Source organism: Phyllostomus discolor, chromosome 5, assembly GCF_004126475.2.
Source record: "Phyllostomus discolor isolate MPI-MPIP mPhyDis1 chromosome 5, mPhyDis1.pri.v3, whole genome shotgun sequence".
Classification (NCBI taxonomy): domain Eukaryota; kingdom Metazoa; phylum Chordata; class Mammalia; order Chiroptera; family Phyllostomidae; genus Phyllostomus; species Phyllostomus discolor.
This window is the reverse complement of record NC_040907.2, coordinates 87,471,285-87,497,212: the sequence shown is the minus strand read 5'-3', so window position 1 is coordinate 87,497,212 and position 25,928 is coordinate 87,471,285. Positions and strand designations below refer to the sequence as shown.

Below are 25,928 nucleotides of genomic sequence, written 5' to 3'. Positions count from 1 at the left end.
GGAAAACAGTATGGAACTTCCTCAGAAAACTAAAAATGGAACTGCTTTTTGACCCAGCAAATCCACTGCTGGGCCTATATCCTAAGAACCCTAAAACACCAGTACAAAGGAACCTATGCACCCCAATGTTCATAGCTGCACAATTTACAATAGCCAAGTGCTGGAAGCAACCTAGATGCCCATCAGTAAGTGAATGGATCAAAAAACTATGGGACATTTACACAATGGAATTCTATGCAGCAGAAAGGAAGAAGGAGCTCCTACCCTTTGCAACAGCTTGGATGGAGCTGGAAAGCATTATGCTAAGCGAAATAAGCCAGGCAGTGAAAGACAAATACCATATGATCTCACCTTTAACAGGAACCTAAACAACAAAACAAAGAAACAAGCAAAATATAGTCTAAGACACTGAAGTAGGAGACAGGCTGACAGTGACCAGAGGGAAGAGAAGAGGGAATTTCAGAGGAGAATGGGAAGTATTTACAGGAACAAATTTAAAGGACACATGGGCAAAAACAAGGGGGTTGGAAATGAGAGGAAAGTGGGGAGCACTGGCGGGATGGGCTGGGATGTAAAAGACAGAAAACTACTTGAATAACAATTAAAATTTTTAAAATGTTAAAAAAAAGAATAAGACAGATAAACAAATCGAAAGATAAATAAAATGTTTAAACAAGCATTTCCTTTCAAAGTTTATTTAAATGGCTGGTAACATAGAAAATCATGCTCAATTTTATCAGTTATGAAGCAAATGCAAATTAAAACCATAATCTAATACCAATAGATACTTATCAGCATGGCTAAATTTTTTTCTAAAAAAAAGAGAATAATAAGTGATATCAAGATTGTAGAGCTACTAAAACTCCCATACACTGCTAGTCAGAGAGGGAATTGGTATAACCACTCTAGAAATCTGTTTGGCAATATTTATAAAACTGAAATACACATAACCTCTGACTTAAAGCTTTCACTGTTAGGTATATACCCCAAAGAAATACATATGTATATCCACCAGTACACACACACTAGAAGGTGTATATCAGCACTATTTGTTGTAGAATTAATCTGGTTAGTATATAAAACATAATCAATGATAGGATGGAGACAAATAAACCGTCATGTATTCACACAATGAAATGTTCTACATCAATGAGAATAAATCCACACTACATGCAACAACAGAAGTGGCATTTACAGATACAATGTTAAGCAAAAAAGATAGACACTAAAGAGGATAAACTATATGAGTCCACTTAAATCAAGAAAAAACTGGCAAAATTAACTATGTCCTTACGAGTCAGGACAGTGGTTATTCTAAGGGGGTAACTATACTTAAAAATGTTTTTCTTAAAGTTTGGCTCAATTTCCAGAATTTCCATGCCACAGGCAACTTTCTAGAAACATATTTGCAATCTGGCATGAAATGTACCACCTATGTTCAATTAGAATGAGTAATTTCCCTCCCACCCTATCTTCACTATGACTAATTCTGTGAGAGTTTAGTGTGCGATTCTGTACACATGGCATTGGGGCATGTGTTTTGGGTATTATTCTCTAATTACACCATGCACTCCAATTGAGACCAAGGACAGGGACCACTGTACTTTCTCTTTCCCCTTCACACTACCCCTTTCTCAATGCCCAGCTGACCAGAGAATTCTTCAGAGGACAGAGTGCTGGGCTGCAGAAGATTATTCCTCTAGCTCAGTCATCAAACTCTGAAGCCTGTCCTTTAAAGGAGTATTTATTGTGACCCAGAATCACCTCAGTTCACCCCCATAACTCCCTAACCCATGCCCATTTTACAAAGGAGGAACTGGAAAACATCACCTGAAAGGCCACTTCCCTGGAATGACCAGCTGGCACCAGGACCCCATGGGCCTCCGTCACCACACCGTGCTGCCTGGTGTTTCCTAGAGAAGCCTTATTCTGTGATTATCATTTCCCGAATGGCTACCTCCCTTCTGCAAGTAACAGCCTGGACTGACTGCCATCAAGGGGAGATTCTGCTGTCATCTCCTCCATCCCAGGGCCTGGGGACAATCTATCAGGACTCATGACCTAGAGATTCTGCCTCTCCCACCCAGGTCTCAATGGGGCCCAGGACAGTATCATCAGACTCTGCACCTGCCTATTCTTTCTCTGCAAGAGAGAGAGGAGGCCCCAGAGCTCTGCCAGCTGCAAGATGCGCCTGTTCAGTAGCTGGGGAGACTGCTCTGCACACAGGTCCTACAGACGCTGTGAGGGCTGCCCTGTTTACAGGCAATGGCTGGCCACCCACATTTCCCCCAGGCAGCCCTATTGCCAGCCTCACATCACAGCCCGGCGGCGCAGAACTCTCTGCTATATTGATCATTCCAGCTTACCACTGCAGACAGAATGCTGTTCTGTAATATTCTGGGAAGGCACAGTGCTACCCGGTGATGTGATTACAGTTCAGCTTTGGAAAATGAGCTGTTGTTCTAAGCTCAGCCCAGCAGCATTTTTTCAACCCCAGGGGAAAATTCCCCAGGGCCTGCTGACCTCTCTCCCCAGTAAAGGCAGCCGTGTAGACAGTGTCTAAACTGGCACATCTTGGGTGAGAGTGTGGACATCCAGGATGTCTGTGTCCAGGGTCCCCAGACTCCATCCAGTCTTTGGCCAGCAACCACATCCTGTGCTTCATGCCTCCCTCCTCCTTAGGAGAAGAACTGCTGCATGATCCCAGTTTCACTTTGGTCAGGACCTTACAAGCCATCTGGTGCTCATTTTACCAATGAGGAGACAAGCCCAGTGAGGTTAAATGACTTGCACAAGGTCATGCAGCTGTGCAGGTGGAAGAGAAGGAAGAGAACCCAGGCCTCCTGATTTGATGACTCCTCACATTCCCAGATTGTTCTTTCAAATGAAGGGACTCTGCTAAGCCTTGAATGGCCCCAGTTTGCAGCTTTAGGAGTGTCCCCAGTTCATCTCTTTCAACTAGAAAGGGTGAAGAGATCTGTGAAGGGACCCAGCAGGGACAAGGACTGGAAAGGACAGCACAATTGGTGCTCATGTCACTTTTAAAAAAGCAGGTAGAAGCCCCGCCTGTGTTCGGGCAGCAGTGGGAAACAGTAGCAGCCTGAAGAGCTGTGCCAAAGTCAGCACTGGTTGCCCTCAGGTGTCAGGACATCCAGGGATCTTCCCAAAAGGGGCAGCACATGCTGGCTCCCCACGGCCACTGACACCAAGCAGTGAGGTTCACACCATTCCTGTGGCTCTGTTATCATTTGAGACGGCACCATGATCTCTCCTGGAGGCTCAGCATGGAGACACCTGAGGCAATAGAGGCAGGCATTGGGTCAGTGAGCAGCCACTGCGCAGACTCTGTGGCCACTTCTATTATTCAAAGATGTCCAGAGAAGGGTCACACACTGGCTGGGTGGCTGATCCTGAGCTGGCATCTGCTGCAATTCCTTTCTCTCTTCCCATCAGCACCAAGCAAGGCCCATAGCCCTCTTCCCTTCAGCTGCCCCCTTTGCTCTGTTTTCTAGAGTTTCTTTATCATGAAGGTCTCTTCTGGGCAAAATGTAGGTTTCTCTTGTACCACAATGTTAGGCTGGGTCTGAAACAAAAATAGAGCCATCCTGTCCTGGCTCCAGTGTGAGGCAGGAACAGAGGCACTCCGGGCATAGCCAAGAGGTCCAGTGTTCTCAGGCAAGTCTCGGTGGCTCCCTCACCGTCTTCCTGCCCCTCCCTCCAGGGCCCTTACCTGCCCCCTTGCAGCTCAGGGCCCTGGACTAGGTCTCTGCTTCTTCTCCTTGCCCTCCCTGCCCCATCCAAATTGTCCAGGCCTGTGTCCCACTCTCTCAGGACCTGTCTTCGAGGAGACTGGCTGGGGAATTGGCCTAATATACAAGGCTGTAATGGTGGTGGGTGATGTTTATAGTTTCCCCGTTCTCAGATAACTCCCCAAAGCGTACATCAAGGCACCATACCCCTAACGGGCTGCTGGCCTCGCTGGATCTTTGTTTCTACATCTGAAGCTCCAGGTCTTTTTACTCAAGAGCCATCAGGCCTCCTACAAGTTCACTGTGGTTGCTTTTTAAAAAAATGTTCTTGCCATAATACATTTGTGCTCTGGATTCAGATGGAATAGACCTGTGCCCGGCTGTGCCCTATCCTCACCACCTATGTGCTCATCCTTAGTGTCCTCATCTGTGTTATGGGGACAGGAGCAACGCCATCCTCGAGGTTGGTTTGAAGGATTGAGTGAGACCATACACAGGCCCTTGGCCCTGTGTTTTCCACAATGAATCTGACAAATACACCTTGTCATACACTTGGAAGCAGGGAGGGCCCGTTTCCAAGTGTATGAAACGGGCCTAGCACCTAAATCCTATGCGCACAAATGGAAGCCCAAGAAGCCTCCTGTCTAGACTCAGAGAAGATGTAGGCCATGTCAGTACAGGAACCGTGGAGACCACCCAGGGCTGCCTCCTCCGAATCCTCGTGTCTGACGTGCTGTGCTCCCCTCTGCTTGGTGGGTTTGCGAGAAGCAGAGTGAGGCCTTCTCGTCACACATGCAGTCCTGACTGCGTACCAGAATCCCAGAATAAAATCTCTGTGTCTGAAGCTCCTCGGAGTTTGCCCTGATGACTTAGCACAAAGGAGAAGATGTTAAGGCCCAGAAAGGCTAAGTGGTATACCTGGAGTCGCACAGCCTGTCCTCCCCACCCCCGTCTCCATGTTTGGGTGTGCTGTCCCTCTTCATGATTCAGGGCTCAGTCTAGATTGTCCTTGGCTTACTTACCCACAGATCCTAAAGAGGGGGCTCAGGGGCCTTGTTGTCCAGAAACCTCCAGGAGCAAGAAACCCCTCATGAGTCTTGCCCGACCTAGCCTCCACCTGCCTTCTCCTGAGTTGACAGCTTTCTCCTGGTCATGCTCTGCCCCTATTTTACACACATCTCCAGTTGTCCAGTGGCTATTTCTCTGCTCAGGCCAGAATGGGTTTTCTGTCAACAATGCTGGGTAGGCCTGGAATTAGGAAAGGTCCCCAGAGAGAGCCATGGGGAGAGCAGGTGGAACCAGGGACTCATGCACCCCTTGAGTGGCACACAGACCAGCAAGAGGCCCTCTAAACCACAGGCAGGATGAGCCCAAGAAGTCGCTTCTGCAGTGAGCAAACTGTGCCCTTCCCCTGCAGTCCCAGCGGCCTGGAACCACAGCCAGCTCCTCTCATCTGCCAGCTGCGTCTGCCGTGCTGACTTCACCCCCACTCCAGCTCTAGGGGTACAAGGGCAGGGCAGAGTGTTCTCGGCATCTGGCTGAATAGATACCATGGAGCACAACTCCTGAAGGAGCAGCTTCAGGTTGGGAGAAGAGTTCATGTTCGAAGGTACTTGAAGTTCACCGTCATTAAACCCAGTCTGGAGTGCTCACTCTCCTGTCCCAGTTCCAGGTGGGCAGCAAACCGTGAGAGGGTTTTCTTCTCAGGAGAAGCCTCAATAAGGAGGAGGTGTTTGGCCTGGCCTTTGACAATGTTGAGGGGATTTAAGGTCCAACTTCAGTTTTTAGGAAGCTAACACAAATACTTCAGGCCCGAATAAAGCAGGATATGTGTTGAGCTCAGAGGAATCCCCACAACAAACTGGGGAATTCAGTCACAATCTTCAAACAGGGGCTCAAAACACTCTGCCCAATATCCGTTCCAGCTCCAACGCCTCCAACCACAACAGTTCCCATCACAGCTCTGTGCCGGCTGCCCAGAATAGAGGACACCCTCACAAACCGGAGCTGCCGTTATTACCACAGTGCCTCCCGAGTCCCAGCAACCCTCTGCATGGGCACAGGAGGAACGGGGACAATGGCTGCTAAGCCAGCGGGAGGTCATGTGGGGCCCAGAGCCTCACTGCCATGCTCAGAGGACAGGGGTCTGACAGGTGCAAGTGGGAGGCCAGCCTAGGCCCCATCTGTGTGTCACTCAGCTGTATCTCAACGCTTGGAGACTGCAGGGTAAGGGGGGCCCTGAGGGGAGAGTCCCTCCTGCCTAGCTTGTCACCATGAGCCCTCAAAGCTCAGATACTTCACATCACCTGAGGGTCACTTCACCACCAAGCATCTGCAGCCCTGAGTCCTCTGTCCTCAGCCCTTACAGCTGCTATATTGTGCTTATTTCAGGTTTTTAATTTTTCTCTTTTTTCTTTCTCCCTCTGAGAGGCAAATGTTCTAAAGAAGATGTGATGCTGGAAGGAGGCATTAATTTCAATAGTCACTTAAAAGCAATTGCCTGGGAAATATCTCATTTTCCCATTAAATGCTGCAGAGCTGAAACCTCAGGTGATTCTCCTTCCTCCCTCTTCCGTCCCCTCCTCCTCTGTCTCCAGCCCCTTCCCCTCTGCAACAACTCATTCCAACCTGCATATTAGTTTCACTTCCTGGCCTAAAATTATGCCCTGGGTAGATGAATGATTCTGTTTGGCTAATAAATAGCCTGTAGACAGCAAATGCCTGACAGGCAACTTTCTCTGAAGAAACCACACCGGAGGGGCTTCCCTGACAGGCGAGGTATCTTCTTGGGAGCACAGAGCAGGTTGCTAATTGTGTTATAGTTTCTCGAACACTCCGTTCTGGGCAGGCACACTAGAGGGGCAGGCTGCCCTCTGAGGTCTTCCTCTGATAATGGGATGGGGCTAAGGTGAAGATAAAGCTCCCCCAAAAAACACACCTTTCCAGGCTCTTCTCTGGCAAGCGTGACCCAGCGGGTCGGAGCCTGATAGCCCAGGTTGGCTTGAAAAATTGATTGTGTGTCTTTCACTCCAGGTTGGGAGGGAAGCAGCTGCTTTCCTTCCTCCCCAGCTGAAGCCTGGGGCCTGTAGAACTGGAGGCAAGAAAAGGGCATTATTGGTCACCCCATCTCCCTCTGCCACCCTCACCAGTCTCCCCATTGCCCCTGACCCCTGCCCTGACCCCCACCCCGCACTTGTCTTCCTACAGTTCTCCTGATTCTGTTACTGCAGGGCCTCCCCCTCAGTTGTCATCTAATCTTCTTCATCAGATACCCACTGTATGCTGCACCCAGGGCTATTCACTTTTTCACTTCCAACTACTATTCCATTCCAATTATAATTATTAAAAATAACAGCTGACTACCACAGAGCCCTTTTGTAGGTGACAGACATCTGTGACTGTGTGTGGGTACCACCAGCCACAGGTTACAGAGGAAGAATGCTTAATGTCATGGCCATACTGTTCCCCTGGCCTTCAGGACTCAAGGAAATTCACCTCCAAGGGGGGTTCTGAGCCCTAGTGGTGGCAGGAAGGAGCTCTGGGGCATGAACCATGACCTTTTCCTGGTTTCTCACCTGCTGGCACCTGTGGCCACTTCACCCCAAATGATTAGAGACCAGGACCCTATAGCCACTGTGGAAAATACTGTGGAACACCCTCAAAAAAACTTAAATTGGAGCTACCATTTGATCCAGCAATCCCACTTCTGTGAAAACATTCAAAGGAAACAAAATCAGTATCTCAAAGAGCTGCCTGCTCTCCTATGTCCACTGTGGCGTTCTTCACAACAGCCATGGCGTAGAAATGACATAAGTGTCCTTCGAGGAAGGAATAGATAAAGAAAAGGTGATGTACACATATCATCAAATGTCATTCAGCCTTAAAAAAGAAGGAAATGCTGCCCTTTGCCACAACATGGATGAACCTGGAGGACATTATGCCAAGTGAAATAAGTCAGACACAGAAAGACAAATACCGTGTGGTACTTTTAGGTATGTGGAATCTAAATAGTCAAACTTATAGAAGCAGAGGGTAGAATGGTGGTTCAAAGGGTGGAGGGAGGGGGAAATTGGAAGATGTTGGCCAGAGGTACAAAGTTTCAGTTATGCAAGATGAGTAAGTTCTAGTCATGTAGTGTATGGCATGGTGACTGTAGTTAACAGTACTGTGCTGTACGATTTAAATTTGCTAAAAGGGTAGATCCTATGTTCTCACCACAAAAGAAGGAAGGAAGGGAAGGAGAGGAGAAGGAAGAAAGAAAGAAAATTAAGTAAGGTGATAGATTTGTTAGTTTAATTGCAGAGATTATTTCACAATGTATATATATATATGAAAATCTCAAGTTGTATACCTTGAATATATATAACTTTTATTTGTCAATTATACCTCAATAAAGCTGGGAAAGGGAGAGTGAGAGCAGGAGCCAGCAGCTTTGCATATCTCTTTCATGAGTCTCAGAACAAATCGATTCCATTTTAGGGGTGAGAAGCCGAGACTTGGTGAGGCTGAATCAAGTGGCAAAGTCACACAGCTTTAAGGTCTCTTCTCTGTCACTAGACAACAAATGGGCTTTATGGCATTGTTCTTCTGCATGCTGTTCCCTGAGGCCTCCTGAGCTGCTCTTCATGGGATTTGATGCAGCCAAGCTCTTGGGTCAGGTTTTGTACAAGTTCAAACTCAGAGAGTAAATGCTGTCATTCTCCCATTCACACACAGGATTATCCTAGCACTGGGGTGTCAAATGGTCAGAGAAAGGGCCATAGGGTCCTGGTCTACCTGGCCACATCTGAAGAAGGCCACATGTGAGGCCTGGACACTGTCCAGGGCTGGGCCACTGCACACAGAGTGTGGCTCAGTCAGCCAGCCTTGTTCCTGCAGCCACACGCACATGGGAAGGCAGCTTTTCATTCAGGAGCAGCCCCACAGCACAGAGGAGCCCCACAGCTGCCAGTCTGCCTGGGGCCAGATGAAGCCTCCAGGGCCCCCTGGCCCAGCTCTAGTCTTTCCTTCAGAGCAGAAATTCAAAGCACACTTAAGAAAATTCCATGAAAGCAATCATTTTTCTCCCTTAAGTTCCTGGAGTTGACTTCTGACAGGACGTTTGGAGGATTGACTTTTATAGTAAAATAATGTGTCTGGCAAAAAGTGACAGTGTCCTCCCTTCCTGCTGCCTGGCCCATGAGTGCCAACCTCAGTAGTGGGGTGGCAAGGCAGAGTGATCGTGCTCCATGATCTAAGGGATCCTAGGCACCTGTGACAGCCAGAGAAAGACACCATTTGGAGAACCCAGTCGTTTGCCTTCCATGGCCTTCTACTCCCAGCACTGCATGGTCTTGAGGTGGACAACACAGCAGCAGTGCCCTGTGGCCCACCTAGGCCCAGGTGGTATGCGGCCAAGCGTTGGAGTCGGAGAGCAACCAGGACAGACAGAAAGAGCTGGCTCTGCTGCTATGCTCCATGCAGTCTCAGGGGAAGATGCTCAGCCTCTCTACACCTCAGTCAGTTGGACACTTAGTTAACCACAATGATGGCAGTTCTGCTACTACCGATGACTGACATTTGCAGAACACTAACTGTGGACTGAGCTCTAGGCTGCGTGGTTCATATTCATTGTCCCATTCAGTCGACCTGAAACTCTCATGAGGTCAGTGTTATCACTACCCTCATTTTATAGATGAGAACCTCAAGACTCAAGAAGGCTAAGTAGGTTACCCAGAACCACTGCGCAAGGGTGCACAGAGTGTACGCAATGAGAAGCAGAAGTGTTGGGTAACCACTGTCCTCTCCTGCCTTTTCCACCTGCTCGCTCAGTTAGTGGTTGTTCTTTTAATAGAGTAAATGTGCCTGTTGTTTCAAAGACCGCTGGCCATTCCTATGCCCACAGCACATTTCATCTATATGTGTGCCATGAAGTATGATAGACATCTTTTCCTTTTCAAAATGAGGAAACAGGCATTGGAGGGTTTAGTCACACACAGCTAGGGAGTGGCAGGGAGTGGAAGGAAACCAGCACTTACCAGCACGTGCTGGATGCCTAGTGCTGCACTCGTTTCAGCTCCTTCTGTCACATGATCTGCCCAGGAGTTTTAGTAGGGGTTGGACTTCCATTGGCTTCCCATAACTAACCTCTAAAGAAGAGTCTGATTACTTAGCTTATTTTACAGGCAAGGAAACTGAGGCCTGGAGCATTTAATTAGACTCCAAAGCCTGTTAACAAGGAAGGAGAGGGTCCCTCTCTGTTTTTAAGGAATGTGTGACAACTCTGGTTCCTGCCTGAGGAGCAGGCAGACGTGAGCTCTGGGTCCATCCCACATACCCACCTCAGCCCACCCCAAATACCACAGACCAGCCAGGCACCGGTTGCCCAGTGAGGGAATTGACTCGAAAAAGGCCATCAGGACTTTTGTGGGTAACCAGAAGGATCTAAACGTAGGTGTTCATTACTCACCCTTCTCTCCCCCCACTTCCCATGCCCCAGTAACGCCCCCTACCCTGGTAGGGTCAAATGCTACTGAGATCAGGAAAACAGCTGCAGACCGTGAATCCTGATCTTTGGTGATGAAGGGGTTTCCTGAACTCTAAGACCAGTAGAAGCAATTTTCCTTTTACAGAAATGCACAGAGCTACTGAGAAGATGGGCATTGAATATGCCTAGATGGACCCAAAGGAGCAAACAAAACAACAGGTGACGATGGCGGCTGCCTGTGGTGGGCCGTCCTCACCAGCCCTGAGAGGACCACTTCCAGTATCAGTAAAATAAGTTAAGGCATGCACCCAACATGGGAGTGTTTATTGATTTATAACTTCTATAAATGTGCTACTGAACTAATGAAAGCCTCACAAAGCAGACACCAACGTTGATGTTTGAAGGGGATAATACAAACCCCTAAGTAGAATTTCTGCTGTTTTCTCCTGCATACCCAGCAGGTCCAGGTGTGGTCCTTCTGGGCTGGAGGCCACTGCCTTTAGCCCTGATGGAGAGCTCTCTGCGGGCCTGTTCTGGGGCCCCAGCTGCAAGAGGCCATTGAGTGAGGTGTTTGGGAGCACAGGCTTTGGGGTCCAACGCAAGTAGATTCTGAGTCCAGCTCCACGTCTGAAGAGCCATGTGGCCTAGGAAGTGACTTTCTTTCTCAGAAAAATGAGGAAGACCACCTTCCAGAGCAGAGCTGATGAGGAAATAGCATGGCATAGCATGTGCGTGGCTCATGGTGCGTGGCACTGGGGCGGCGGGTGAATGGCCTGGGTATCTGAAGGCCAGTCCTGAAGGTGGAGTCTAAATGGGGAGGCCTCATGACCAGCAAAAACGTGCCTAAGGTTCCCTGCTCTCAGTGACCATCACCCTGGGGAGCGGGCGTGCACTGCTGCAGGCAGAACTCCACAAACAGAAACACACTCTGAGAATTCAGATTAAATCCTGCTTTTGTCTTCTTCCCAGATTTACTCACCAATGCTTGTAAGTGCTTTATAAGCAACCTAGAAAGCAGAGTAAGGCCTCTTTACTCTCATAAAAACAATCCTGGAGCACCAGAAATTTATTTTTGGCCTGGAACAGCCCATGATTGTGACAACTGTCCTCTGCCGAGTCCAGGCAGACCCCTCCCCTGTGCCGGTCAGCATGACCCACACCACTCTCACAAGGCTACCACAGAGAGGGGACGGACACCTCCTAAGCCCCACACTGCAGGTCTGGGTGGGAACTGCAGGCGCTCTCTCTGCCAGGAGGCAGCGCCTCCTCCTGAGTCAGCAGCAGGCTCTCTGGTCACTGAGCTGTCAGAGCTATTCATCCTGGAGGGGACACATGCAGCCACTGCTGACCACCCTGCCTGCGCCACAGCAGCTGCGAGGCGCTCCTGTGGCCAGAGACACAGCACTTCGGGGAATGTCAGTCTAGGGCCAGGCAATCACAGGACTCTCCCCTGGAAGAACTGCTTTCATAGGGCCACCAAATTCAAGTCCATCTCAGCAGGGGAGGGAAGTGGAGTGCAAGGGTGGAATATGCAGAGGACTGGCCACAAGCGGAAAGGGCCGCGTCGCTTCTTCTCAGGCACGGGTCTCATCCGGCTCCAGCAGCCATGTTGATAGAGAGCCCAGCCCTCTAGGACATGTGTGGGGAGTGGGTAGGAGGGACTGGATCCCCCTAATTACCTGTGTTCCCCACCAGTTACCTTCAGTGCCATTGCCCTGCTTTTCCCTCAAAGTGGAAGTGCTCCTGGCACCCCTCACTGAGCACTTAGCACAAAGTTACCTAATCTTTCACTTTCCCCAGCCCAACTTGCTGGTCTCTGCTCCAGCCACTGTGAGGACAAGATGAATTCATTTGCTAAGGACAAGCATAAACCCCTGGTGGAAAACAAATGCAATGTACCACAGTAAATGGGAGCAGCTTAAAAAAAAAGCACACAGTCCTTTGGGGACCCTGTTGCCATAGGAACTGGCGTTACAGCTTGCCTCTGATAATTAATGGAGGGTTTTGCTATTACAGTATTCTTGAAACTTCGCTCTCCCTGTGCTGCACTGCAGAATGCAGCATCCTCTCCTCATTCATAAATATTTCATCACCACCGGCTGCTGCGTTTCATCACAGTGGAGAAGGCTTGGCCTAACCCAATCCCTGCCAAACTCCTGTTGTCCTGTCAGAGTGTACCTTCCACTTATCCTGCTTCCCTCTGCAGTCACCATTTACCTGTTCTGAAGTTCCTTACATTCCTTAACTCAGAAGGGTAGCTTTTACTTTGGCTTTCTTTTCAGATCCTGACACCTATTTCCTGTGCCTTGTCTTCTTTTCCTAAAGGTCAGGCTGGCCACCCGAGGTGAGAGCAGGGTCCAGCTCAGGGCCTAAGGTTCTTCATCTTCTGTTTGATGGAGTCCTGGGAAGCTTTCAGACTCTGGTTCTGCAATGTGCTTGCTGAGCTTCTGTCCCCTCATCAATATATGGAGACACTGCAGGGTTTCACAGAGAGGATGAAATGAGACCCAACACTGCAGAGCACCCAGCCCCTCTGGGCCCCAGGGTGTGCTCAGAGGTGGTCTGCTCCCGGCTGGTTAGTTCTCAGTTTTTCTGTTTTTAATCTAGATGATGTAACACCCATATCTTTTTTAACTTTAGAAAAAGAGCTATTCCTCTTGACTGCCCTGGCTTAGGAGCTGCTTCTGGACAGCATTTCGAACTCTGTCATTTCAGGGAGGGCCCTTCGCAGGAGCGCTGGACAGAGACAGCACCTCCCCATCCCCACAGACCAGAGCTGGGACTGTGCTGTCTAAAGGCGACAGGGAGGGGTCAGGAGCTGGAGGGAACAGCAGGACCTAGTCAGTGGCATTAGGCATCAGGTGCAGAAGTAGCCTCAGGCTCACCTCTCGCCTCTCCTGCGACTGTGTTAAGGCTCAGTTAATGAGCATTTGCTCAGGGCTCTGTGCGCCCGGCTCTAAGAACAGGCACTGCTGGTGGGGTGGACCCAGGCCCACTGCTTAGGTGTTAACATTGGGAGAGGATTCTGGAGGCTCAGAAGCTCAAGGGCTACTGGACACTGAACACTGTCCTGGAGGCGGTGGGAAATTCTTCATGGGCTCAGGCTTGTTTTCCTTCTGCCTTCCGCAAGAATATAAGTACTGCCCTGTCTCTCAACAGCATCTGGCACTTTGATAAGACAGTGTGCATCCTCCTGTATGGCTCCACAGCCAGCTCTCTCCGGGTCAGGGTGGCATCCCCTTGGCAAAGCCTTCCTCAGGCTACGGGGAGGTGGGAACAGGTACCTGTGAGGCTGCTCATTGCAGGTGGTCCCAAAGACCCATGCTCCCCAGGTCTGCTTTCCTCCATGCTGCCTTCACAGGGCATTTGGCCTGGGAAGATGCACATGGCCAACGCAGGGGCCAGAGCCCAGGGAGGTGGGGCTGAGGACAGGAAGACCCAGAGGGATCAAAACTGGGGAGATCAAATCCTGACATAAAGTCTCAGGAAAGAACTCAGAGGAAAAGACAGGAGACAAGGCCAAGAGGGTTAGAAATGGTGGGACTTGTGCCTGAAACAGTGAGTGGGAAGCAGAGAGCCAGGTGAGATTAAGCACAGAAGGGTCTGGCCAACAGCAGGTGGGACCAACAGGAGATGTTCCCCAGTGTGGGGCTGGCGTGGGTCACTCTGGGTAAATGTGTAAATGGGGGATAATCTCAGCAACTATGATTCCATTTCTCTCCTCGAAATCCTGCCCTAGTCATAGCTGCAGGCTGGCTGGGTGCTGCTGAGAACCAGAATGCCCTCCCCCAGGACCTTCAGTCAGCAGGCCAGTGGCCACTGCCAGAAATATTCTCCCCTCCCCCCAAGCTCCCCCTTAGGTTCAGGACTCTCTTTTACAGAACTTCCAGCCTTCCAGCCTTAACTGATGAGTGTAGGGACTAGAGTACAGTCTCGTTCTCCAACCCCGGGGACTTTTGCTGGAATCCTGGTCTGCTCTGATCCTGCCAGGCCCCACCTTCAATGGGAGCTCATCCCAGCCTCCAGGGACCAGACCCTCCACACCTAGGCCAGGTCCTGGGGGTAGAACTCTGCGGGGGCCCCACATGGCAGCAACTTTCTGCAGGTTCTCTCTTCTGACCTCCTGCTCTTAACAGTTCAGTGGCATTAAGAACATTCACATTGTCATTCAACTGTCACCTCCATTCAGCTCCACAACTTTTTCATCTTCCCAAACTGAAACTCTGGACCATTAAACACTAACTCCACATCCCCTCCCCAGCCCTCCATTCCCTAGCAACCACCACAGCACTTTCTGTCTATGAATTAGACCAGAGGTGTCAAACTCATTTTCCCCGGGGCCCACATCAGCCTTATGGTTGCCTTCAAAGGGCCGAATGTAATTTCAACTCCTTAGCAGTTAAGGAGTAGTTACATTCATACAGTCCTAAAACTATTTCGACCCTTTGCAGGCAACCGCAAGGCTGATGTGGCCCCCGGTGAAAATGAGGTTATACACCCCTGATTTAGACTATTCTAGGTACCTCAGATGAGTGGAATCATAAGTACTTATCCTTCGGTGACTGGCTTATGTCACTTGCATAATGCCTTCGAGATTCCTCCATGTTGCACCGTCTCTCAGAACTCCTTCCTTGTTAAGACTGGGTAAGACTCCATTGCACGTATAGAGCACATTTTGTTTATTCATTCATCCATCAGTGGATACTTGGGTTGCTTCCACCTTTCATCTGTTGGGAATAATGCAGTTATGCAGATGGGGGTATAAATATCTATTTGACTCCCTGTTTTCACTTATTTTGGATATATAGCCAGAAGTAAAATTGCTGGATCAGATGGTAATTCTATGCTTAATTTTTTTTGAGGAAACACCACAATGTTTTCCATGGTAGCTGAATCATTTTACATCCTCACCAATAGTTAACAAGTGTTCCAATTTTCTACATCCTTGCCAACACTTACTTTTTGTTTTTTTAAATAATAGTCATAGTAATGTGTGTGAAATCATATTTAATTGTGGTTTAGTTCACATTCCCCTAATGATTAGGAATGCTGAAGCATTTTGTATGTGTGGACTTACTAGATATTTGTATATCTTCTTTGGAAAAATAGATCTAAGTCCTTTGCCCATTTTTTAATCAGGATGTTTGCATTTCTGTTACTCAATTGCAGGAGCTCAGCCTCTTCTGGGGTCCTTAGTGGCAGGCACCCGTGCTCTCAATGAGCCCTGTGACCTTGAGCCACACGCCCTTGAGAGCCCTTTCTGAGTCCGGGCCCCACAGTCACATCTCCTCAGTCAGGCCCACTTCAGCCAGCCTTGTGGGACCATCTCAGGGCCTCTTTCTTGGCAGGCAGGAGTCAGAAGCAGAGGCAGCATTTGCAAGTTTGGTCTCACAGTGGCTCCGCTATGGCTGGATGTGTGACGTATTATTTCTGTGACCTTCCCCTTCCTGTTGGTGCCAGGGCCTTGCTGGCCTTGGGTCCTGGGAGCTGTCCACAGAGTTCCTCTATTGCCTTTTTCTTGGTCAGACCACAGCGCTCAGGGCCAAACATCTCATAATCATTATTCCAAAGACCGTGCACCACACGCACTTCAGGGAAGCTTCAGAGCAAGGAGAAAGGAAGTGTGTACTAGCATATTCTTCCCCTTCAATGTTACCTCTGTTATAAGGGTTTAAGTGCTCACCTTTCAGGCCCCACCATGTCTGGGGCTAAAGCATCTGCCAGGAGCTCAGGGAGCCCTGTGCTGGTCCCCGGAGGCCTCCCTGACAGACTTCAGCTCATGCTTGGCAGGTACACAGTGCGACTGGTTAGGCACCCATTATAATTTCTTCTGGGATCAGGTTTGGGTAGGAGAGAGCAGCTCAAGGGAAGGGTGAAGAACGCAGGGCTCAGAAAAGGGGTGCCTCCTCCTCTCCCTCATCCTGCACGATTGTTTCCAGGGCCGGCTCTGTGGGTAAGGCACAATGCTGTAGGCACAACCAGTAGCTGCCCCTGGCTCTCTGCCAGTGTGCAAGAGGTTTGGCATGCCCTGCCCATTACAGCCAAACCCAAGCCAGTGCCCTCCTACTGGAAGAGAAGCTGAGTGTGTGAGCAAGAGTGCCTGTGGCCACCAGCCAACTCCTAGTTCCCCTACACTTCCTGTGAGAGAAGACAAAAACCCATGTAGAAAAATCCACACCATAACCACAGACTCTGTCCCCAGCTCCTCAAAACTGCTTTGGGAGCCTGAGTTCTTGGAGAAACCATGTTCTTTGGGTCTGATATCTACACCTTTCCTGTGTCACTTGTGAACAAGGCTGTGTTATTTCTCAGGTCTGAACCAAACAAATAGGGGCCTCGTGGGTCTGTTTGGTGGCAGGGACCTAAAAGGGAGCGGTGCTCCCAGAGGCTGCAGGCTGACTCCCCATAGGTGTTAATTCCAGGCACAGCCCATCTAAATCCAAGAGCTGCACTCGTACAGCAAATGGGTCAAGCTCTGAGTTAGTCCCAGTCCTGCTCTGGCCCACGTCCTCTGAGAGGTCAGCAGGGGCCTGGGACGCTGCCCCAGCTCATGTGGAAGTGACAGCGCCTCTGGGAAGGAAGCCTATGCTGCTCCTCCTGCAAGGAGACCCTTGAAGTGTGGTGAAAAGACTTCTGGTTTGGAGTCCGTGACCTTCCATTCACAGCTCCCTGGTTTTCTTTCCTTAGACCTCAATTTCTTCTCCTCTGAGCTAGTGGACTGCCTGTAGTGCCTACCAACTCGGAGAGTTGTAAGGACAGATAGGGTGGGAACTTCTTAAAACTCTATAGACCTTTCTGGATAGGAGGGGTCACTGTTTGCTTGATCTGCTGCTGGCCCTTTGAGGGTGCAGAATGGTCAGGGTTCAATTGAGTACAAGTTGCAGAGAAGTGAATGCACAGAGCATTGGTAGTACAGGCCACCTGTGCCCATCTCTCAGGTCACAGTATGTCTTTGGGACGTGCCAGGGGCTTCCACAACAGCTCATCTTTATCTGTTAAATTTAAATTTATATATTTATTTTCTAATTTCTCAGAATTCCCTGGGATAGGAAGGTCATTTTGTGTGTGTGTGTGTGTGTGATTTTTTTTGGTGTTTCCTTTTGCAGAGGCCAATTAATAATAATAATAGTTATACCTAAAAAATAATAACCTGATTCTATGTTCGGACCCACTGTGCTACAATGCCTTGTGTAGCAGGGCCTAAGGAGCTGCCCAAGGCTGCTGCCTTAGGGAAGGAGCCTGCTGCAGAGAAAAGAGGGCCCTGAGGGGTCTGTCCCACATTGCCCTAACAGGCTGAAGTCCCCTTTGCTTCCTTCTGCCCTGTGCATCCTCTTGGCTCCTCCAGAAGGCACACAACAACAACAAGGCGCCTTTATCAACTGTCTCCTCCAACTCGGGGACTTAACAGTCTCAAGAAATCCGTTGGAAGAAACAGCCAGCTTCGCAATTCTGGCAACATTCTAGGACTTTTTTTCCCTTTCCCCATTTTAACTGTAAAAATTCGTCTCCGACGTTGCACACATGAATGAAATCAACAGTCTTATCAGATCCCAAGTCTGTCAGCTGATGTCTACCAGCCTCCTGGAGCCAGAAGCCTCTTAGCACACGTGTGACTGGAGCTGAAACCGGGCTGGGACGGCAGCGCAGGCAGCTTGGTTCTGGCACCCTCATCCCCAAACATTTGCTCTTTTAGAGAGCGGGAAGTCGCGGTGCCTCCGTTTCCTTCTACCTCAGTTCCATGGGCTTCCAGACATGAGCCAAACATCTCCCCGATGCACCTTGGTTTCCTTTCTGCAGGCACCAGGCACCAGCCTGTGGTAGTGGGTCAAGGGGCCAGCCTTGTTCCTCTTTTGCCAACACCCACGAGAGCCCAGGTCTCCTCAGGGTGGGACAAATTGGGGTACTGCAGAGAAGGCCCTGGTGCCTGAGTGGTTGGGCTGGCCCAGGGAGAGGGAGAAGGCAGCCATCCCTGGGGCGGCGTTCGTCCACCCAACCCTGGGCCGAGAGCTTTCAGAGCCTGGGTGCTTTGGGCAGCACGTCCTTGGGCAGCACCTTTGGCAGGACCAGTTTTGAGACTGCTAGACTCTGGACAGATCCCACATGCCTCTCTCCAATACATAACTGTTCCCACCTTATCGTGGATGGATTAACCCCAAACCTTATCCATTAGAAAAACATGTAAGTGTAACAGAATGTACGTGCCCTGAGAACAGGTTTGGGGTTAATCCATCCACGTATTCCCAGCTCTGGCACAGAAGGACCAATCATGATAAAGACAGTTCATGGACATCCGTCATATGTCAAGTACTTTATATACATCATCTTGTGGGTATTAATATATTTTTAAGTAGCTGAGTGGAAAAAGCTATAGAATTAAGGAAACTTCTTGAGGTAGCAAAAGCAGCAAAGTCCCTGAATATTTCCCCTTGCTCTCTTATTATGTTTGAAGACTAAATGCAATAAATGGGTAAAGGAATGAATGAGTGAATGGGTGATGACTGAATCTCTGTTTTCCCATTTATCATTAATCAATCTATGTGTCATTCTGTCTGAAGACAGGCAGAGAACATGACTAAAATGAGGGGTCCAGGTCTGTGTGACAAAGGAAGGGGCCCAGGTAAGAGTCAGGGTATACAAGTGAGGCTGGTGGGCTCAGACTCAGGGGCAGTAGAAGCAGGAGCCCCTCCTTCTCTCCTACAGCCTTCACACCTAAGCCCCCACGCTGCGAGGGTGCACAGCCAGGGTAGAGATGTTTTAGACTCTGCCCCATCCAGAAGGGTGCTGCAGGTCAAAAAGAGCTTGTTTGCATTTGGTCATGACTGTCCACCACCACCAAGCAGAGGAGATGGACTGCTGGTTCCAGCAGCATCTTCCTCTCTGCAGCATCTTTTCCCCAACAAGGTTACCCTTCATGGTGATCTAGATGTGAGATAACCTGCATCAGCTGAGGCAGAGGGTGAGAGGAGGAGTGAGGCCAGTGTGTCTGCCCACCCAGCCTCTCCAGTGGCCCCAATGAGCCCTGCACCCTCTCCCTCCCACCCAGGGGGAGGCATCTTGACATGCTGCCCACTGCTTGCTCCTTAAACAACCCTTCCCACCCTCTTCCTGGGTCTCAGCCTTCTCCTTGTCCCCAACCTTAGTGAGCACAGCCCTGAGGCTGCCTCTGAGAGCAAATGGGTATGTTTGTCACTGCCACTACTGCTGGCATCTCACATCACAGATGGACACACAGAGTGCCCAAAGGCACAGACCAGGAGCTCCCAGAGACAGTGCAGGAGAGCACATTCAGCCACAGTTATTGAGCTCTTACTGCACATCCAGCCCTGGGAAGCTCTGAGAGGGTTTGAGAAGTGGCGGGAGGAATGGACCAGACTGAGTCGCCTGATGAACCTATAAGCAACCAGCACCTATCTGCATTTGAAGAGTTCCAGGATTTGTTGTGGTCAGGTATGATAAGACATATAGACATGAAGGTGACTGTCGTGAGGAACAAACAGGAGGCATGGCACACACAGGGCCACCTGGGGAAGCACCGGGTCGGTCAGGAGGAGGAGGGCGTGAGGAGCTGTGGGCAAGAGCCTTCACTGAGTTTTCTGTGGGGAGGAGCAGGTGAGGCAGGGCACAAAGGCTTAGGGGTGGCCAGGCTGAAGAACTCCAGTGGCTCTGGGGCCAGGGGCTGTTTTGGTTGTCCAGCACCTGGTCCTGGGGTGGCTGCAGCAGGGAAACAATGGCCTGAAGTGTGAGAGCCCCATAGAGGAGGTGGTGGGGTGTGGGCTCTGGGTCATTTGAGTTTTATATGAAAGGTGAACTCAAAGTGGGGCTTGCTGTCCCTAGGAACTGGATCACCCTGGCAGGGATAGTCCTTCTAGGGCCAGCAAGGCCCCAAGATGTCAAAGCATCAGAAAATAAGCAATAAAAGACATAGTTAAGACAACCAACATCCTGAGGACCCACTGGGATAGCAGTCTGCCCTGGACATTGCACATCCACGAAAACAAGGTAATGTTTTAATCCAGAAAAGAAGTTATTCTGGATGTGGTTCATGTTTTAGAGTATAAACCCTATCCAGAAGAGTATGCATAAATAGAGTGTGCTTCTATGACCATCCATGGAGACAGCGCCTTTCATCACTCCCCTGCCATTTCAGGAAGCACATGAAGTGCCAGTGCTACGACAGACCCTATATGGCTAGTCCTACCCCAACTCACCTCTCCAACCACATATCTGGCATCTTCCTCTGTTCCAGTTCCTCCAACATACAAGGCTCTTCCCTGGCCCCTGGCCTTTGCACATGCCCAACCCTCTTCCTGCCTAGCGTTCCACCTTGCCTAGGCAACTCTTACTCTCACTCTTCAGCTCTCAGCCTAAAATCAGACCAGCTTTCCCTGCCCCACCCCCAACGCTGAACAAAGGTGTTTCACAGGGCCACTCTAGACTTCCCTCACATAATTTCTCCTTCATTGGTTCATGCCCCAATGTAGTGCTGATCTGTCTATAGGCTCATTGCCCTGCTCTGGTCCAGAGATCTGCCTGCTGACTCTATCTGTATTAGCAGTCTCGGTTCTCCAGCAGGAGTATAGACAGAGTAATAGAGATAGAAATCATAGAGATAGAAATAGAGACAGATAGAGAGATAGAGAGAGATAGAGACAGACATAGAGATATGGATGTATATATTAAAAATACAGCCCTGCCTGGTGTAGCTCAGTGGATTGAGCGCAGCCTGCGAACCAAAGGGTCGCTGGCTCAATTCCCAGTCAGGGCACATGCCTAGGTTGTGGGACAGGTCCCCAGTAGGGTGCACATGAGAGGCAACCACACATTGATATTTCCCTCCCTCTCTTTCTCCTTCCCTTCCCCTCTCTCTAAAAATAAATAAATAACATCTTTTAAAAAATACATATGGGGTGGGCAAAAGTAGGTTTACAGTTGTAATATAGCCAAATACTACAATAATTAATCAACAATAATACAAAACTAAACTTTTTCATGTACTCACAACTGCAAACTTGCTTTTGCCACCCCTGCATATTGTATATAAAATTGTATGTAATATGTATATATATTTGGTTCACAAAATTATAGAGGCTGAGAAATACCAAGGTCTGCAGCAGCAAGCTGAAGACCCAGGAGAACCGGTGATATGTGCCAGGATGAGGGCAAGAGAAAATCAATGTTAAGCTCCACCAGGCAGGCAGGCAGGTAGTTTTCTCTTACTCTGATTTGTTGGCCTGGTCAGGTCTTCAACTGATGGGATGAGACCCACCCACAGTAGGAAGAACAGTCTGCTTTACTCAGTCTACTGACTCAGATGTTAGCCTCATCTAGAAACACCCTCACAGACACATCTAGAGCTGTGTTTGATCGAGCATCCAGGCACCCTGTGGCCCAGTTGAGCTGCCCCCACATGTAAATGAACCGTAACACTATGCAAATGTCCCATAGACTCCTAGAGCTTAAAATTTCCCCCTCCCCACTGCCACCACCCACTCGTCACCTGAGCCAGAACTGGTTTGCTACACCCCTCACTCTCAGTCCACATCATGCCCTGCAGATTCCACCTCTGGAAACCTCCGCAGACCTGTTCCCACCTCTCACCCCCACTCACCTCCCTTACTTTGGACGCTGTCTCTTGCTGAGTCTCAGCCACTGCCTGTGTGACCTCAGGCCGCCAGCATTTCCCCCCTTCCATCTTATTTTCCACACTGCCAACTGTCTGTCCCTCTGAAACACTAGGCCCTTGCCTGAAATCTGTTGGCGGTCTCCTCCCAGGATAAAATTCTCACCCTGGGCCTGACGAGGAGACCCTGCCTGGTGGAGCTCTGTCTGACCTGCCCCTCCAGGCTCATTTCACTTCTCCACACACCCAGTGTCCATCACAGAAGCCACCTGGATTCTGAACACCTCTTCCCTTTTCTCATCTCCATCCTCACTTTCCTTCCTTTCCCTCTATTTCTCCTCCTTTCTAACTCCAGTCCCACCAAAATGCTTACCGTCATGTGAACTCACCACACACACACCCATGGCTGTTCCTTCTTCCTCTGCTTCATCCCCTTTCAAATGCTACCAGCCTCGTGGTATCACACAGATGTCATTACACGTACCTGTATACATTCAAAGGGCTCCATCCCAGGCCCTGTGTAAAGATGGCTCAGGAGGTTTCCCCATCCTGGATCTGACCTGTGGTATGGCTCACTCCTGGGTGGCAAACATTTTACAAGAGAAACAGCCTGTAGTTCCCCATGCCCAGTCAACTTCACAAGGCTCTGAGGGCAAAGGAAGGCTGGCAGTCAGTCCCATTCAGAGCTGATGTCATTATGAACCTCATAAGCAACACTATTCAGTTGCTGATTTGGTCACTCAACAAACATATTCTGACACAGTATTTCATGTCTAGCACTGTGCTGGACACTGAAGAGATGAAGGAAAATGACAGCTGATCTATAATTAGGGAATCAGGAAGCACCGCATGGAAATGCAACTAGCACAGAGGGGCATGGCCGTGCCTGTGGTTGTCTAGACGCAGGAAGTGCTAAGAAAAGGAGGGAGTAGGAGGAAGGAAGAGGGGAAAGAAGGCAGAGGAAGGGGAGGGGGAATAAGAAAGGGAATTCTTGGTATTTATTCAATGGAGCTAAAAACTTACATCCACACAAAAACTTGCACTCGGATGTTCAGAACAGTTTTATTCATAATCGCCAATACTTGGAAGCAGCCAAGATATCCTTCAGTAAGTGAAAGGATAAAGAAACTGTGATATATCCAGACAACAGACTATTATTCAGGACTAAAAAGAATGAACCATCAAACCAAGAAAAGACATAGAGGAGCCTTGAATGCATATCACCAAGTTAAGAAGCCAATCTGAAACAGACCGCTTACTGCATGATTCCAACACAGGACACTATGGAAAAGGCAAAACCGTAGAGGGAGTAAGAATATCAGTGGTTGCTGGGATTCAAGAGAAGGATAGGGGAGTAGGCAGAGCACAGAGCATTTGGGGCCGTGAAACTGCCCTATGTGATACTATGATGAATACACGTCATTATACATTTGTCCAAATGCACAGAACGTACAAGACCAAGAGTGAACCCTAATGTAAACTACAGACTGTGGACGATAATGTTGCCAATGTAGGTTCACCAGCTGTAACAAATGCTCCACTTTGGCTGCTGGGGTTGTTGATGGTGGGGGAGGCTGTGCAGCATGGAGGAGGGGTAAGTGGGATACCTCTGTAATTTCCCCTCAATTCTACTCTGAATCTAAAACTGCTCTAAAAAATGAAGTCTATTTTAAAAAGGAAGACGAAAAAAAGAAAAGGAGTGAGGGAGGAAGAGTTCTGAAGGGGGTTGACGTCCCATTTTTGAAATCCTTTTTCCCCTTTTTTGAAACACAATGACACTTACTAGCCACCAGCTTCTTAACCACCTCCTGGCCCCCAGTCACTGGGATGACAGCAGCCTGGGATTTGTGCCCTCTGACGCAGTCACCCTCTTGAAAGCATTGAGCTGCTCGCCGCCCCAAACTCTCTCATACGAACTGGGAAGGCCTCCTGAGCTCCCTGCTCCCTGTCCTGCTGGAGTTGCTCCCAGAGCCCGTGGGAAACCAGGTGGCCTCTTGGCCTCCTCGAGCAGGTGCCTGGGGCCTCCCTGTTCCTGTGTGCTCTGCAGACTTGTCTGAGTCTGCAGCATCCCACACGGATCAGCTTCCTCTGGGGTTCAGCTTTCCTCGCTCTCGCCCAACGAGCTCCCACCTCTCTTTTTCTCCTTTTGATTCTGCTCCTGCCTTGTCTCCTGGGAAGGGCCTTGTAGGTCTGAGCTCAGCCCAAAGCCTCCGGGTAGATCAGGACTTCAGGTGACAGAGCCGCCATGTCAGTGGCCTTGGAGGGACTGCGTGTGGGCAGGCTGGCTGACTTTTAATCTCCTTGGACTTGAATATTCAGAATTTAAATTTGATTCTCTATCAATGTGATTTTTATATTATTTTCCCTTTTTAAAGCTTTCCCCCTAAAGTCTAGGGTGTATGTGTATATGCTCAGCCCTATAAATCCTAAAATGACATTTTCCTTTCTACCAAGAATCTTACTGATTCTTCTTCATAAATCAAAAGTTAATCCAGATAGTAGTTCCCCTATTACTTCTTCTTTTTGCTTCTCATTTCATTGCTAATTCAAAATTTCTTTGAGCTGCCACCACCACTGCCACTGCCTCAGCTCAGTGCGGGCAGCAGCCGCTGGAGCCCCTGCGCAGCCAGCATGCCCAGGAGCCTGTTGTTGACACCTACATCCAGCCCTTGCCGAATATATCCCACTGTCCACACATCCAGCATGAGGGGCCCCCGGGTTCAAGGTAGGCACCATGACCGAGAAGTCTGCCACCACTGCAGGGACCCCCTGCAGGGCAAGTAGTGTGTGGAGAAGGAAGGCCGTGCTGCTGCCTGGAGCACTTGGACAAGCTCCACCCCGACTCCTGTGTGGGGAGCAGCACGCCCATCGGCACGGACTTGAAGGGAGTGGGCCTCTGCAGGCACGAGACCTGCCTCTGCTGGGCCAAGGCTTGGCACCCCATGGCAAACAGGACCTCTGTGCCCAACAAAACAAGACCCCATGCAGCAGTGTGAGGGGACTGAACCCCTGGCACTGAGACCACTTTACCTGCAGCAACTGCATGCTGAACATCGGGACTGGAAGCTTCTTCCCCCAAAGGGAGGACTTCTACTGCACGATTTGCCCTGAGGCCAATTTGCCAAGCGTTGAGTGAAGGGCAACAAGGCTGTCACGTCTGGAGGTCTCGCTTACCAGGATCAGCTCTGGCGTGCCCCGTGCTTTATGTGTGTTACACGCTCTAGGAAGCGGGCTGGGCAGCGTTTCACCGCTGTGGAGGACCCGTGTTACTGTGTGGATGGCTGCAAGAACTTCATCGCCAAGAAGTGAGCTGGATGCAAGAACCCCATTGCTAGGTTGGGCAAAGTCTCCAATGTGGTGGCCTATGAAAGACAATCCTGGCACGACTACTGCTTCCACTGCAAAAAAAACACTCCATGAGCCTGGCCAGCAAGCACTTTGTTTTCCATCAGGAGCAAGTGTTTTGCCCCAGCTGTGCAAAAAAAGCTGTGAGTTGACCGGGGCCCCTGTCCTGTAAATGGAGTTGTCTTGTTCTCCTGTCCTCACCCTCCGCCCTGCACCATCCAGAGGGAAAGAGCGGCCTTTCTCTTCTTCAAAGCTGGTCCTTCTGTCTTTTCTCCCATTTTACAGTACTCCTTAAGTAAGGGCACACAAAGATCATATTAGGATTTAACAAAAAGCAACTCCATAGAAAAACTAATTTTGAGATAGATTCAGTTAAAAAACAGATTGATTCTTCTGTATGCTTATTATGGAGCAGAAAAGTGCTAACCATTTAGCTGCTTAGTGATGCAAGCAAGAAGCTAAGAGATGAAGCCCCCACCGAGTGCCCTTTGTGACTCAGTTGGGACCCTCCATCATCACAGGACACACAAGCGTCACAGAGGCTGCTCCTACACGCTGCTCGCCCTGTTCCGCGAGCAGAAAGAGGACTTACCGAAGTGCCTGGTTTAACTTCCTCATCAAAACCTCCCTTCTGTTCTTTTGTGCTTTCGATTGACTACTATGAATTTCTAGAAACTTAACGTTTGAACCTAGCTCTGATTCTAAGCTGACCTTTTCCTCATACTAACATCTGAGTTCCTGTGTGCCG

At 49.5% G+C, this 25,928-nt stretch overlaps 1 pseudogene; it reads left to right on the top strand.

The window, feature by feature from the left end:
* Window positions 1-24,569: 24,569 nt before the first annotated feature.
* LOC114496810 lies at window positions 24,570-25,474 on the top strand (annotated as a pseudogene).
* The last annotated feature ends 454 nt before the right edge of the window (window positions 25,475-25,928 follow it).